This window comes from Sceloporus occidentalis, unplaced genomic scaffold (assembly GCF_023333645.1).
Source record: "Sceloporus occidentalis isolate IW3139 unplaced genomic scaffold, rSceOcc1.0.p SCAF_1, whole genome shotgun sequence".
NCBI classification, from domain to species: domain Eukaryota; kingdom Metazoa; phylum Chordata; class Lepidosauria; order Squamata; family Phrynosomatidae; genus Sceloporus; species Sceloporus occidentalis.
The window spans coordinates 273,806,657-273,820,817 of NW_028316981.1; the positions used below are offsets into that span (position 1 = coordinate 273,806,657).

Consider the following 14,161-nt stretch of genomic DNA (forward strand, 5'->3'; position numbering starts at 1 on the left):
AGACCCTTTCTATCCCCTGTTTTTTTAAACGTTCACCTGGCCAGTTCTTCCAAGGTAGCCTGCTACAGCCACACTCTTCCCTTTCTGTTGAAGATTATTTTAGTAGTGTGTGTGGTGTGTGCTTTCAAGTCATTTCCATCTATCATGGCAAGATTTATTCAGAGGAGTTTTGCCATTGCCTTCCCCTGAGGCTGAGATCACATGACTTCCCTTGGGTCACCCAATGGGTTTCATGACCAAGCTGGGAATCAAACCCTGGTTTCCAGAGTTGTAGTTCAACACTCAAACCACTACGCCAATTACTGCTGAGGCCAAAAGGCAGGTGAGCCTTCCATATTTTCTCAGTGTTGCTGGTTCTACTGGTTTCTCCTGCCAGACACAGGTTTTCTTAAGCCACTGACTTTCCTTGGGTGCATCAACAAGCTGCATCTGATAAGTCCCTCAAGCATCTCTGTTTTCCATTGTACCAATCAAATGCAAAACTTTAATCAATACAGCACAGGTAAAGTACTGTACTTTTACACAGATTTTACACAGAACCACATATTTTAGTAAATCTATTTACTTGAGATATTTCTTTATTACCTCTCAGCCTATAGGGACTCCCAAGGAGATAAGCATATGAAGACATAAATGGAAATTTAACATAAAATAGTGTCTCTTTTCCTATGCATGGGCCATAAAATCAAGAGAATGTCAAGAGAGAAGAATTAAGTATTTGGGGGTTCAAATAATAAAGTGACATATGGAGCAAATAACTTACGAATTGGACCTATCTAGAATTGTAGATGATGATGAAATTTTCTAGTTGAGTCTGTACTACAAAATTGCTTGTCACTCTTAGTGGTTCAGCTCTAGGCCTTTTTTCCTACATAGCTTGGAGCCTTCTGTCCTGATATGGACCAGTACATCACCACTCTGACTTTGTTCACATGCATATAAGAGGGTGGAGGCATAAGAAGACTCCATACTTAGTTTCTCAAATGCCTGACTTTTTTCAGGGAATTTAACATCCCCAAAAAAAACGCCCGACATACCTCCTATCCTGGAAGTCCATAGAGCCAAAACAGTATGGAATGTCTGTCCTGGACAATCATCTGTGCAAAGGGACACACAGTTGTCCATGTTAGCCCTCACAAACTGCTTTGGAGCCATGGACCCCCTTGGAAGCCAGGCATTTTATAAACAGTGGTGCAGGGTCAGCAAACATCTCCCCCCAATGTTGCTACTGCTATACATGTTTGCTGTTGTCCAGTGTTGGCAATTTCCGGGAAATTTTCCAGAAACTGGGAAATTTCAGGATTTGCCAAAATTTCTGGGAATTTTCAGGGAATTTAACATTCCCGCCCCCAAAAAAACACCCGACATACCTCCTATCCCAGAAGTCCCGCCCCTTTAGCCTTCCCATAGTGCCTTTCAGGGGGCCTGAACCAGACATCCCACCCCCTCCTGGGAATTTTGGAGGCATTCCAGAAAGCCAATAATGGGATTTCCTTCGAGGGTGATTGGCAAAACCGCTGTTGTCGTTGTGTGCCTTCCAAGTCATTTCTGACTTATGGCTACCCTAAGGAATGCTTTTCTTGACATGATTTGTTCAGAGTAGTGTTGCCTTTGCCTTTCCTTGAGGCTGAGAAAGTGTGACTTGCCCAAGGCCACCCAGTGGGCTTCCATGGCTGAGCAACAATTTGAACCCTGGTCTCAGGTCCTAGCCCAACATTCAAACTACTACACTGTCTCTTATTTGTATGTATTTAGAAGCCATTAATAATTTAAGTTCCTAAACTGTATTGCTTAGCTTGTGCATAGCTCCAGTACTTAAGCGGCTTTAGATAATATTTTATTTTATTTTATTTTATTTGTATGACAACTTTCTCCCAAGGTGGCTCACAATATAGAAATATATATATAAACTCAAGACAAATGGGACAATCCCTGATCCTCCTCTCTCAATATCTGCCTTTTCCCCCTGTTTCAATATGTTTACTACTGATGCCACCTTTATGTCTGTTTGGACAGTTACACTGCTGGGGAAGCCATCAGGAATTTGTCTAAGAGCTTTTACCACACTAAAATGTATAATGCTTCCTGTGATGTGGATGGATAGAACTCCATTACTATCTCTCTTTCTGATCATAATTCTACCACTCTTTCTTCATTATCTGAATCTTTTTTTAATGCCATGTGACACTGAATTTGTACCCTTTTTATTTATTTTATTTAAAATATATTTGTATATTTAGACCAAATCCAGACAAAGCAGTTATCACTTAAATACAGAACAAAAAAATACATATCAACATAAATGATAGCAACAAGCATTCCAACAGCAGAATAGCCACAAAGTAGCAGTAAATAGCAACATTTGACTCAGCACTATTGCAACAATTAAAATAAATTTAGCACCAGATCAAATAACAGCAGCAGAATATACTTACCAAAAAGCCATTTTAAGCCTCTAACGTCTATTTGAGGCCTTGTAAGCATGGGGCCTTAACTAGAATACAGCTCCATAAACATGAAGCTATTGCTAAAAAGTCCCCTTTCTTATGCTACTGATGTAGCATGCATCAGTAGAAATATAATTATGGGTTTCAAAGATTCTCTTAAAACACAGGCAATGTGATACAAGTGTAGATGTGGTAAGTTATGGGACACCAAAATGTTTGCAGCTTTAAAGATAAGAACCAGCACTCTGAACTGGGCCTAGACATTCACTAACAACCAATATAAAATTTGCAATTTTAACATTACGTACTGTGGCTGAATTTTGCACCTAAGTTTTAGAAACATCTTCAAAAGCAGCCCCATGTAGAGCATGTTAAAACAGTTCACAGGTAGACCACTTAAAAGGCACAGGCCAATTTTCCATTTGTTGGGAGCACACTAACCTCCGCATCAAACAGGTCTAAGAAGTTTATCACACGAAGGAGATTGGGAGCTTATCCTGTGAATATCTTGCAAAAATTGTGTAATTATGCAAAATTGCTTGTGATAATAATTTGCACAGTTGCTCGCCATTTTTGCTTTATTTGCGGTATGCTTCAAATGTGCTTTAATCTCTCCTTAATGCCAAAATTAGCCCCAATGTAATAAACTCCTAAGTCCTCTTATGAGTTCCATTTCTCCCCTCCTCCAAAAAAAGAAAAAAGAAAAAAGAAAGAAAGAAAGAAAGAAAGAAAGAAAAGAGAACAAATATGATTTTAAAAACTGTTTCCTGGAATGTGATTCTCCATTTTCTAAAAAGAAAGTGAACGGATGCACAACTGCAACCCATTAAGACCAAAAATGCAAACCAATTATGGCTACTGGCAAACTTTGAAGAAAAAAACAGAAGCCCAATCTAAAAAAACAAAACAAAACAAAAAAAACTTGCAAATTTAAACAAAGCTGAGACAAAATATCAGGTCTGGCCCAGATATATCCCTTAGGGAAGCTATGGAAGAAGTAGGTTGTGAAATGTTACAGCACTGTGTATCTTAACACTGTACACATGACACACATTTGCACGCCACCTGTGTGTCTCCAGCATCAGAAGCAGCAGCATACATCTTAATTCTCCTTGCCCGTCCTTGTTTAGCCAAAATGGCAGAGGACAGAGCTACGGGTTATTATAAGTAGCTAAAGTACCCTCTCCAAAATATATGCAATGTATTAAAAAAAAAAAGAAATATCCAGGGGAAGGTGGGAGCTTTACAAAAAAGCCTACTTCAGAGTACTGAGTGTGTTAAGTGGCCAAGGAATACTAATTTTGGGGGTGGGGGGTGGAATAGCCTGCAAAGAAGGAATAAAAGATTTTAGTATCCTTATCAGGAGCAGTCCAACCCCCAATATTTTCTTCTAGGCCCAGTTTGTTTTTTCTGCTGGTAATGCTCAGGCACAAGTGCAGCAAAAATAGCACCAGACTGTGCACAAAAGAAACATACAATCAGTTAGGGGAACTGCCAGACCTGCAAGTCAAAACAAAACCCTAGCAGAGGATTTCAAAAACAAGGAATATACTGCTCTTACATCTTGCTTGTAGGTTTCTCAAGAGATACTGGAGTTGGCCTTAGTGGTGAAACGAGAAACAAGATGCTGGCTCCATAAGCATTTGGTTTATGTGCACATCTCTCCCACACATGTAAAAAAAAAAAGGGGGGGGGCAGAAATTAGGAAGGTCTCCAGATGACTTTAGAGAGGCAAAATGTTGGGGGGTGGGGGGGGGTGGGGTGTTAAAATTTATTTCTAACTAGTGTTTACATCTGAGCCCAAGTCAGTCCGCAATGCTGACAGCAAAACCCCAGGCAGTGCTGACCTGAAGTGAGGGCATAACAACATGGCACCACAGGGAAAAGACAATAATGCTAGGAAAAGTAAAGAAATGTAGGGTCTGAATTTGCAGGACCTTAGCATAGTATTCCCCATCACCACGTATAGAAGTGAGAGCTGGGCAGTAAAGGAAGCAGGCGGATGGGAAATCAACTCATTTGAGATGTGGTGCTGGAGAAGAGTGCTTAGCATACCATGGTGGACAGTCAAAAACACAAAGAAATGGGTCTGGGAACAGACTAAGCCAGAAGCCAAAATGATTAATTTGAGGCTGATATACTTTGGCCATTTAATGAGAAGACACTGCAAAAGACAACAATGCTAGGAATGGTAGATGGCAGAAGAAGGAGGGGAAGACCACATGCCAGATGGATGGACTCAGTCAAGGGGGACACAGGCATGGCCATGCAGGACCCTAAGCAGAAAAGTGGAAGATGGGGTTCTTGGAGGTGTCTCATCCACAGGGTCGCCATGAGTTGGGGGTCGACTTGAGGGCAGTTAGCAACAGTTAACACCACCACAGAGGTCCAATCCACACTGCAGAAATAATCCAGTTTGACACTGCTTTGACTGCCCTTGCTCAATGCTAGGGAATTCTGGGAACTGTAGTTTTGTGAGACATTTAGCCTTCTCTGCCAGAGAGCTCTGGTGCCACAACAAACTACAATTCCCAGCATTCCCTAGCACTGAACCAGGGCAGTTAAAGCAGTGTCAAACTGGATTCTTGCTGCTGTGTGAGTTGGATCAGGGAACGTAAATTGGAACCTGAGGTGAAAGGGAATAATAGGCAGTTTATTCCAAGTGCAGCGCATTAGTATTAGTACAGTCAGCCCTCCATATCTACAGACTCTTTATCCACTGGTTTAACCATCCACAGTTGGAAAATAGTTTGTTTGGTTTTGTTTTGTTTTGAAAAATACAAATTTCTAAGTCCAAAACACACTGCAGAAATAATCCAGTTTGAGACCAATTCAACTCACTGCTAGGGAATCCTGGGAACTGTAGTTTATTGTGGCACCAGAGAGATCTCTGACAGGGAAGACCAAATGTCTCACAAACACTACACTTCCCAGGATTCCCTAGCAGTGAGCCAGGGGCAGTTAAAGTGGTCTCAAACTGGATTATTCCTGCAGTGTGTTTTAGACCACAGGCTTTGGGAACTGCAGTTTATTGTGGCACCAGAGCTCTCTCTCTAACAAAGAAGGGCAAATGTCTCACAAACACTACACTTCCCACAATTCCCTGGCATTAAAGCGGTCTCAAACTGGATTATTCCTGCAGGTGGTCTTGGACCCTTTGTTTCTGCCCTTTCATATAAGGGAGAGCATTATATTAAGCCGTTGTCCCTAATGCAGTGGTTCCCCAGACTGTGCTCTTTAAGGGAATCTCGGACTTCAGCTCCCAGAATCCCTTGCTATTAGCCAACGTGGCTGAGGCTTCTGGGAGCTGAAGTCGGCTGCATAAAATGGAGGCAGAGAGATACTGTAATAGAGAAGGACGCTTCCAAGGGCTGCAGGGCGGGGATTTCCAAGGCGAAGGCCTCGGGGGAAGAGAGGAAGGGAGAGGGGGGAAATAGCCCGCTATTCCCTCCAAAAGCCCCGCATCATCACCCTCCTCCTCCCTCGCCTGCTTCCTTCCTTCCTTCCTTCCCTCACCTTCTCCGCCTCCAGGCAGTTTCAGTGGCAGAAAGGCCTCCTCCTCTCTCTCTCCATTTACCTCAGCGAGGAGAACCGAGCGAGCAGGAAGGAGGCCCAGGCGCCTCCTCGCAGCAAATCCTCCCCCCTTGGCTAATATTACACAAGGGTTGCATCCGCACTGCGGGAATAACCCACTTTGAGACCGCTTGGACTCCCTGGCTCAGCGCTAGGGAATTCTGGGAAGTGTAGTGCTTTTGAGACATTCAGCCTTCTCTGTGGGAGAGAGCTCTGGTGCCACAATGAACTACAATTCCCAAAACCTATGGTCTGAAACACACAAGAAATAATCTAATTGAACTGCCCTGGCTCAGTGCTATGGAATCCTGGGAAGTAGTGTTTGTGATAGAAATAATAATAAGAGAGAATAATAAGAATAATGGATAAAGCTAAAAAAAAGTGTAATCATAATAATAATAATCAGAATAATAATAATATAAATAATATGTAGAGAGATCTTGTAGCACCTTTGAGACATAACTCAGTTGTACAGACTAACACGGCTATATCTTTGAATATAAATAATACAGATTATAATAGTAATAATGGACAGAATAAGACTAGAAATAATACAGGACAGAATAATAAGAATCATGGATAGAAATAAAAAGACAGAATAATAATATATTAATACAGGAAAGAGTAATAATGAGTAGAAATGAAAAAGGGTACTCATAATGATGGACAGAATAATAAGAATAGAAATAATACAGGTTAGGATAAAAATTGATAGAAATAAATAATAATAATAATAATAATAATAACAACAGACAGACAGAATAATAATAATACAGGATAAAATAATAATAATGGGCATAATAAGAATAATAATAGAAAAAATAATGCAGGATAGAGTAATAAGAGTAATGGATAGATATAAAACAGAATGATAATGGACAGAATAATAAGAATAACATAGATAATAATACGGGATAGAATAATAAGAATAATAGGTAGAAATACAAAGAAGAAGAAGAATGGACAGAACAGAAGTAATAATGCAGGATAGAGTAATAAAAAATACTGGATAGAAATAAAGGACAATTAACAACAATAATAACTGACAGAAATAATAATAATAATAATAATAATAAGGATAATTGATTGATATCAAAAAGATAGTAATGCTAACCGTAAGGGATAGAGACTAGTCTTGAAACAGCCTGTAAAATGAACTGAATTCATGTTTGTGATTCTCGCCATTTGCTGACAACCTTTGTGATGACAGAAATTCCCTAGATTTTTGTTCCAAGCAATTCCCCAGACTCACTAGCTGAATACATATCACATATATGCCTATGGACTAAAGTTTGGCCACTAAACCATAAAAATCAAAGAGCCCATATTCCACAGCACCACCATGGGGTAGCAACATGAGCCCTCATGTTTACAGTGGCTCCCACAAAACTATGATCAGATGAATGGACACATCCCTCCATATGCCTAGATTGCTCTAGGTAAAAACAGTGGATGCAACATTTGCTGTGCAGTCATGACACAAAAACCATGTGAGCACTTTGGTCTATCTGTGGCCAGGATTGCTACAAAGGTTTAGGAACTTGAAGCCACAGCAGAGCTAAGTTGATCGTAGGTGAATGCAACACAATAGACACCTTCACTCTGAGTGTGAGAGGTGGATTTTAAATGTTCCTGTATGTAAAAGAAAATCAACAAGCAACTCATTTCAAACAGAAGTAGCACAGAAACTGTGATATCATTACATATATACCCCACGCTCTTCCATGCCAGCATTTTCTGAAGATGCCAACCGCTGCTGCTGGTGAAATGTCAGCAATAAACTTTTCTAGAACATGGTCTCATAGACCAAAAAAACCACAAAAAACTATGGATGCCAGCAGTGAAAGACTTTGACTTCACATTGTGATATCACTTTCTTTACTTGCAGTGCTAGTTGTCTGTTTCTGATTTCTAATGTAGGGGGAGCATCAAAAATATGGCCACCCATCAGATGTCTGAAATGAAACAGTTATTATTTTGCATCACAGCTGCATCCATACTGCAGAAATAATCCAGTTTGACCCCAATTTAATTGCCATGGTAATTGCCATGGTAAGAAGTGATAGCTTCTTACCATTCCCAGAATTCCACAGAATGGAGGCATGGCAGTTAAAGTAGTGTCAAACTGGATTAATTCTGCAGTGTGGATGCAGCCTACCACTCTACCAACACAATCTATAGCATATATTGATATATTGTTAACGACAGATGCAGTTTTCATTAGTGTTGTAAGAGTAGCACTGTCTCTATTCTGTCCTATTCAAGACATAATCCAAGGTGCTAGCAATAAAATTAGTAAAACCTTCAATGTCCTAGGCACTGTACTTTTAGAAATTGCCTCTTTCTCCCAGCCCAATTCATGTTCGATGAAATCTTATGTCAAGCAAACAATAGCTTTGCTATTGTGATGGGTTTGTATAGAGGAAAGCTACACAAGCTCTGTTGTGTTGTTAGTGAGTCTTCCTTCAGTCTCAGCTATTGAACTTCCCCTGCTGGCTTACAGACTTGGAGACGCTGGAGTTGATTCGGCAGCTATTGCTATCGTTGGATGAGGCATGGAACGCCCAAACTACTTGTAGTGTTTTCAGTTGCACACCACAAAAGATTGAACAAGTCTGCCAACATCCTTAAGTCAGATGATAATTGGTAAATGCTAATGTGTGCAATGATCCTGCTGTGTTCAGTGGTATGTTCTCAATACTATGGTGCCCCAACAATCTACAATTCCCAGAAATCCACAGCATTGAGCCATGGCAGTCAAATCGGATTATTTCTGCAGTGTGGATGCAGCCATGAACTAGTTCATATTCAGAGATATCAGAGTTAGTGTGAAAAGGTTGCTACTACAGACTGAAACAGCTTCTCATCTGGAATGGTATGGTAAATTTAACTAAATAATCAACTTGTTACAACATTGTGAAATGTTTTTCACCCATTATATGATACATGTGGCAGTATGTCCTCTTCCTTAATATTCCATAGCCTGAATTTTCTAATGAAGCTGCACTACCATGTGAAGTATTTCCGAGTGTGCTCTTTTCTGGGAGATAGCAGAATGACTGCACTAAATCACCAAACCAGCAGTAGCCTTTGACAGTGTAACTGTTCAACAACATAGAGGTTGTGTGTTCCTTTTCTGAAATGCTTGGATCACAAGTGTTTCGGATTTTTGCTTTTTTTCAGATTTTGGAATATTTGCATATAAATAATCATATATCTTGGAAATGGGACCCATTACTAACATGGAATTAATTTATATTTTGTAAATACCTCATAGTCATAAATGTGTGTGTTGCTTACCTCCAAGTCGCTTCCGACTGATGATGACCCTAAGGCGACCCTATCACAGGGTTTTCTTAGGCAGTTTCTTGGGGGGGGGGGTTGCCATTGCCATCCTTGGAGGTTGAAAGACTGCAAATTGCCCAAGGTCACTTTCATGACTGAGTAGGGATTCAAATCCTGCTCTCTAGTGTCATAGTCCAGTTCTCAAACCACTGTACCACAATAGCTCTCTTATACAGTCGGTCCTTCTTATACACAAATTTTTTATACACGGATTCAAGCATCCATGGTTTGAAAACGTTCAAAAACAGTATAAATTTCAAATATCAAACCCTGATTTAACTTTTTTTATATAAGGGACACCATTTTGCTATATCATATTTAATGGGAGTTGAGCATACACGGATTTTGTTATACATGGGGGATCTTGGAACCAAACCCCAGCGTATAACAAGGGTCCACTGTATCGTCTGAAGATAATTTTATACATAATATTTTAAACAATTTTGTGCATGAAGCAAAGTTTGTGTACACTGAACAATCAGAAAGCAAATGTGTCATAGACCCAAAACAGACAGGCCTGAAATGATGCACAGCCACACCGGCACCAATCACTCCAAGACCACAGCAATCACTTGTGATCCAGCTGCCTGAAGGAGCGGATTCTATCCACCCTTTCTTGGCCCAATTCTTCCTGGATGGTGCGGCATCGGCACAGCTTCTGGCCATATATAGGGCATGAGTCATCTGAACACTATGCCCCAAACATGGCCAGAATCCGCATCATTTGTCCTGTGTGTTTTGAGCCATTAATGCAGCCGCCCATTTTTGGAGTATTTAGAATTCCACATAAGGGATATTCAACCTGTATTAATTATGTATTAAGATGCAATATTCGGTTATTTTTTTTCTGAAACCTTTTGTTCTAATCAGAACACATTTTAATTAACTCATCATAAACAGAGGTTTCCTGAGAACTGATGTTCATCAAGCAAGGTTTTCTGTAATGAATTCAGAAGTAATGGTTATTTTTTTATTTTAATGGGATGTGGGGAAAATAAAATGCTGAACTCCTTGGGTTAAGAATAGCAGGTAATACTACTAATTATAATTATAAATAGAAATTTAACACCAAAATCTTATACATTTCCTCTTGGGCAATTGCTTGAGTGGTTTACTCTGGAAGGAAACAATTAAAATTTATCAGTATGGGCAGATTTTAGGCTTATGGGATTTTATATATATATATATATATATATATATATATATATATATTACTAGAACTCTTAATGCTGCTGGCACTAGTGTCACCAAGCATCCTCTCTACTACTAGAGACAGGAAAGCCATACCTGTTCATTTACATGAAGTACCTTCCTAGCTCTTCTATTTTTCCAAAAAACAAAAACAAAAACAAAACAAAAATACATATAATTTGCAAGTTTACATTTACTTTTTTAAAATTAATATATCTTTATTTTACAAAGCTTGCGTTTTTACAAGCAAGTTTACATTTACCTGCACATTCTCTTATCTGTCCTCTATCCTCTGACCATTTCTCCTTTTCATTTAGTCTCTTAAAGGACTTATCTTTTCTATGCTTATAAATACTCTCCTTAAAGAATTTTTGTTGTTGTTATCCACCCTGAGTCAATCTCAACCCATAGTGACTCTGTAGATGAGACATCTCCAAGACTCCCTGTCCTACACTGCTCTGCTCAGTTCCTAAAAATTCATACCCTTGACCTCTTTTATAGAGTCCACCCATGTAGCATGCGGCCTTCCTCTTTTTCTGTTTCGCTCCATCTTTCCTAGCATTATTGTTTTTTCCAGTGAGTCATGTTTTCTCATGATGTGGCCAAGGTACTATACAGCCTTAGGGCAGAATAGATTGCTGGATCAGAGCCACAGAAACCACATGCCATGGCCTCGATCTTTCCACCACTGCCACTTTTTGGCACTCCTGGAGTGCGCTGTGTCTAAATGCCACACCACTGGAGCACCACAATGCTGCTTGCCATGTGGGCAGTGGGGCGGTGTGGTGCTGGCTTCTGGGCGGCATTGGCGGCATCAATGCACCCCCAAGCCAGTGTATTGTGCCAGTCTGCTCCACCTCCTAGTTTAGTTATCTTGGCACACTTTTCATGGGGGAACCAGCAGCAATACTCTGTGTGTGATAATGTGCTGTACAAGACCAAAGATGTTTCACACATTTCTCAACTGTATTTTCTCTACATTTTATTCTCATATAACATGTTTTATTCTAAGTGGCAAATAAAGCATATAGAGTAGGTTACAACATATTAGTGGCAGAAACCCCATAGCAGTCTACCTCCCTCCTTGGTAGACAGACATAAAGGAAAATATTCCAGCTTGATAAATAAAACAGGGACAGCTTAAAGAGAGGTGAAATTTCCAGAACAAGAGCTAGAAAATAAGCAATAAAGAATGGAGCAATCACCTCAGCAGTTCAACCCAGCTGTACCCAATGTCCTCTTCAGGTCAATGTATAATGTGGCTACCACAAGAAAACTTGGCATTGTTCTATTGTGCCTCCCCTGTCTCACATGCCTCAAGAAGGTCTCAAGTTCAATCTCCAGCCTCCTCATTTTAGAACATTAGGTGAAGGAGAAATCCTCTATCTGAAGCCCCAGAGAACTCATGGTATTCAAAGCTACAAACAATAGTGTAATGGAACAATAGTTTGACTCCATAGTTCCCTGTGTTCTCATACCCCCATGTCTAATTTCTTGTGCTTCTTCTCATTTTTCATTTATTCATTTGAAGCATTTACAGTCAGCCTTCCACATTTGAAGCTTTGACTTTTGCAGATTTAATTATTCACAGATTTGATTAGTATATTCTCTCTAAGAAGCTCTAGTTCCTCCAGTACGACTCTACGGTCAACATCGGCCAGAAATCATGCTGGAGGACTTAAAGTTTCCTACAGAGATCATGTCTAGGCATTTGTAGGCCTTTTAGCTCAATTCTATGTGCAACGTCTAGCAGATGTTGACCACAAAGTTGTGCTGGAGGACCTAGAGGTTCCTAGAAAGGAGTTCCCTCAGGTAAAAAATTATGCTTTTGTTATTTGCAGTTTTTCCACTTTCACAGGAGTCTTGTGCTCCTAACCCCAGTGAATATGGAGGGTCCACTGTATACACCCTTTAGCCAATAAGGCTCCCAAAACAGTTCACAGTTTTTACAGCCACTGCCTTCAGTTTTAAAATCTAAATAAGGTATTGAACATGAAGGAAAAGGGATTGAGAGAAGAGATTTTAAAAATTACATTCAGCAGCACGTAAATCCTGACATGATGGAGGTATGCCTGGCTGTACTGCTTTCTCTGTGGCCAGAGCAGTGGCACTTGGAAAGAAAGGCTTTCAGCAGCACTAGCTGAGGCCCAGGCATGATGTCCTCCAATCCCAGCCACACCAAGCAATGTACATACACAGGGTGTATAAACCTCTACCTACAAATTTCCTTCATCTCTTTCTTGTCAAAGGTAAAGACATGCTTGCAAAAAAGGATAATACAGAAAATAAGCAGAATAACATTTTAATCAAATTAATTGCAAAAGTACATTTTTGCTCTATTAAAAAAACAAAAAACAAATGTGAACACCCCTTTGGAAAATACGTATAATATTTCTCTTGTTGGAAAGATCAGCACATTCCTTCTTAAACTGAAGTCCATCAGCAATGTGAAAACCTTTGGATTTCAGTACAGATCTTCACTGCTGCAAAAGTGACCTTTTTTATTTGAAACCACAATTTTTATTTGAAACAGTCAGTATGCCAATTTGAAGACATGTTATTGCTGTTATGTGCCTTCAAGTCAACCCCAACTGATGGTGAACTTATCATAGGGTTTTATTGGCAAGATTTATTCAGAGGGGGTTTGCCATTGCCTTCCTCTAAGGCTGAAAGAGTGTGACTAGCAAAGGGTTTCCTTCGCTAGGGAGGATTTCAACCCTGGCCTTCCAGATTCCTGGACTGCCTCTGCACTACAGAAATAATGCACTCTGACACTGCTTAACTGCCGTGGCTCAATTCTATGGAATTCAGGGATTTGGACAGCCTTCTCTTGGCTGAAACAGATGGTCCTGAAGAGGCAGCTTTATGCCACCCCTTTGAATGTTGGATTGGGGCCGTGGCAACCGCATGCAGCGGCCCTGTTCCAGCTATTTACCGGCTCAAAAATAAGTGTCAAAAATCCGGTCCTTTTTGAGCTGGCAAGAAGCCAGTTTTTCTGCCACCACAGCAGCTTTCTGCCATTCCTGCAGCGTATGGCATATAAATGCCATTCCGCCGGTGCACTGCAATACTGCCTGCCACGTGATCGGGTGAGCAGCGTTGGGTCATGCGTCATCTATGTGCTGGTCTACTTTGTCCCTCTGTCAGAAATCACTGGTGTCACAATACACAACAAATCCCAGGATTCCATAACATTGAGCCATGACAGTTAAAGCAGTGTCAAGCAGCATTATTTTGGCAGTGCAGATGCAGCCCTTGTTTATCACTGAAATCATTAGACCATGCTGACTTTCTAGTTTATTCAAATCAGTATCAGAATTTCCTCTTAATATTGACTGACAAACACAATCACATCCAGTTACAAATTCAGCTAAAGAAAGTGACCATTTAAAGCAGTGCAATAAACAGGTAATCATCAGACTTTGTAGCACTTGTTATAAGCATGCACATGCTGACCTCCCTAAGACCAACTCACACTACAGCAGATATCACAAGTTACTGACTATGTAATTACGCTCAAAATGTTTTATCTGCTGCTTTACTATACTGCAGTTATAATTCATCCAAAGTAATAAAGTATGGTTTAGCACAAACTAAAGGAACAA

At 40.2% G+C, this 14,161-nt stretch overlaps 1 protein-coding gene across 3 annotated transcripts in view; it reads right to left on the reverse strand.

The window, feature by feature from the left end:
- ATG10 (autophagy related 10) overlaps positions 1-6,151 on the reverse strand; it is a 136,103-nt gene extending 129,952 nt beyond the window's left edge. Inside the window, exon 1 of one of the 3 annotated variants that reach the window (XM_089493757.1) lies at positions 5,964-6,151. The gene's annotated coding sequence lies outside the window, so the exon portion shown is untranslated. Of the gene's footprint in view, positions 1-4,008; positions 4,133-5,963 lie in introns of those variants that run through there. The other 2 variants (XM_089493741.1, XM_089493750.1) reach the window with 2 other exon arrangements.
- Positions 6,152-14,161: the final 8,010 nt, after the last annotated feature.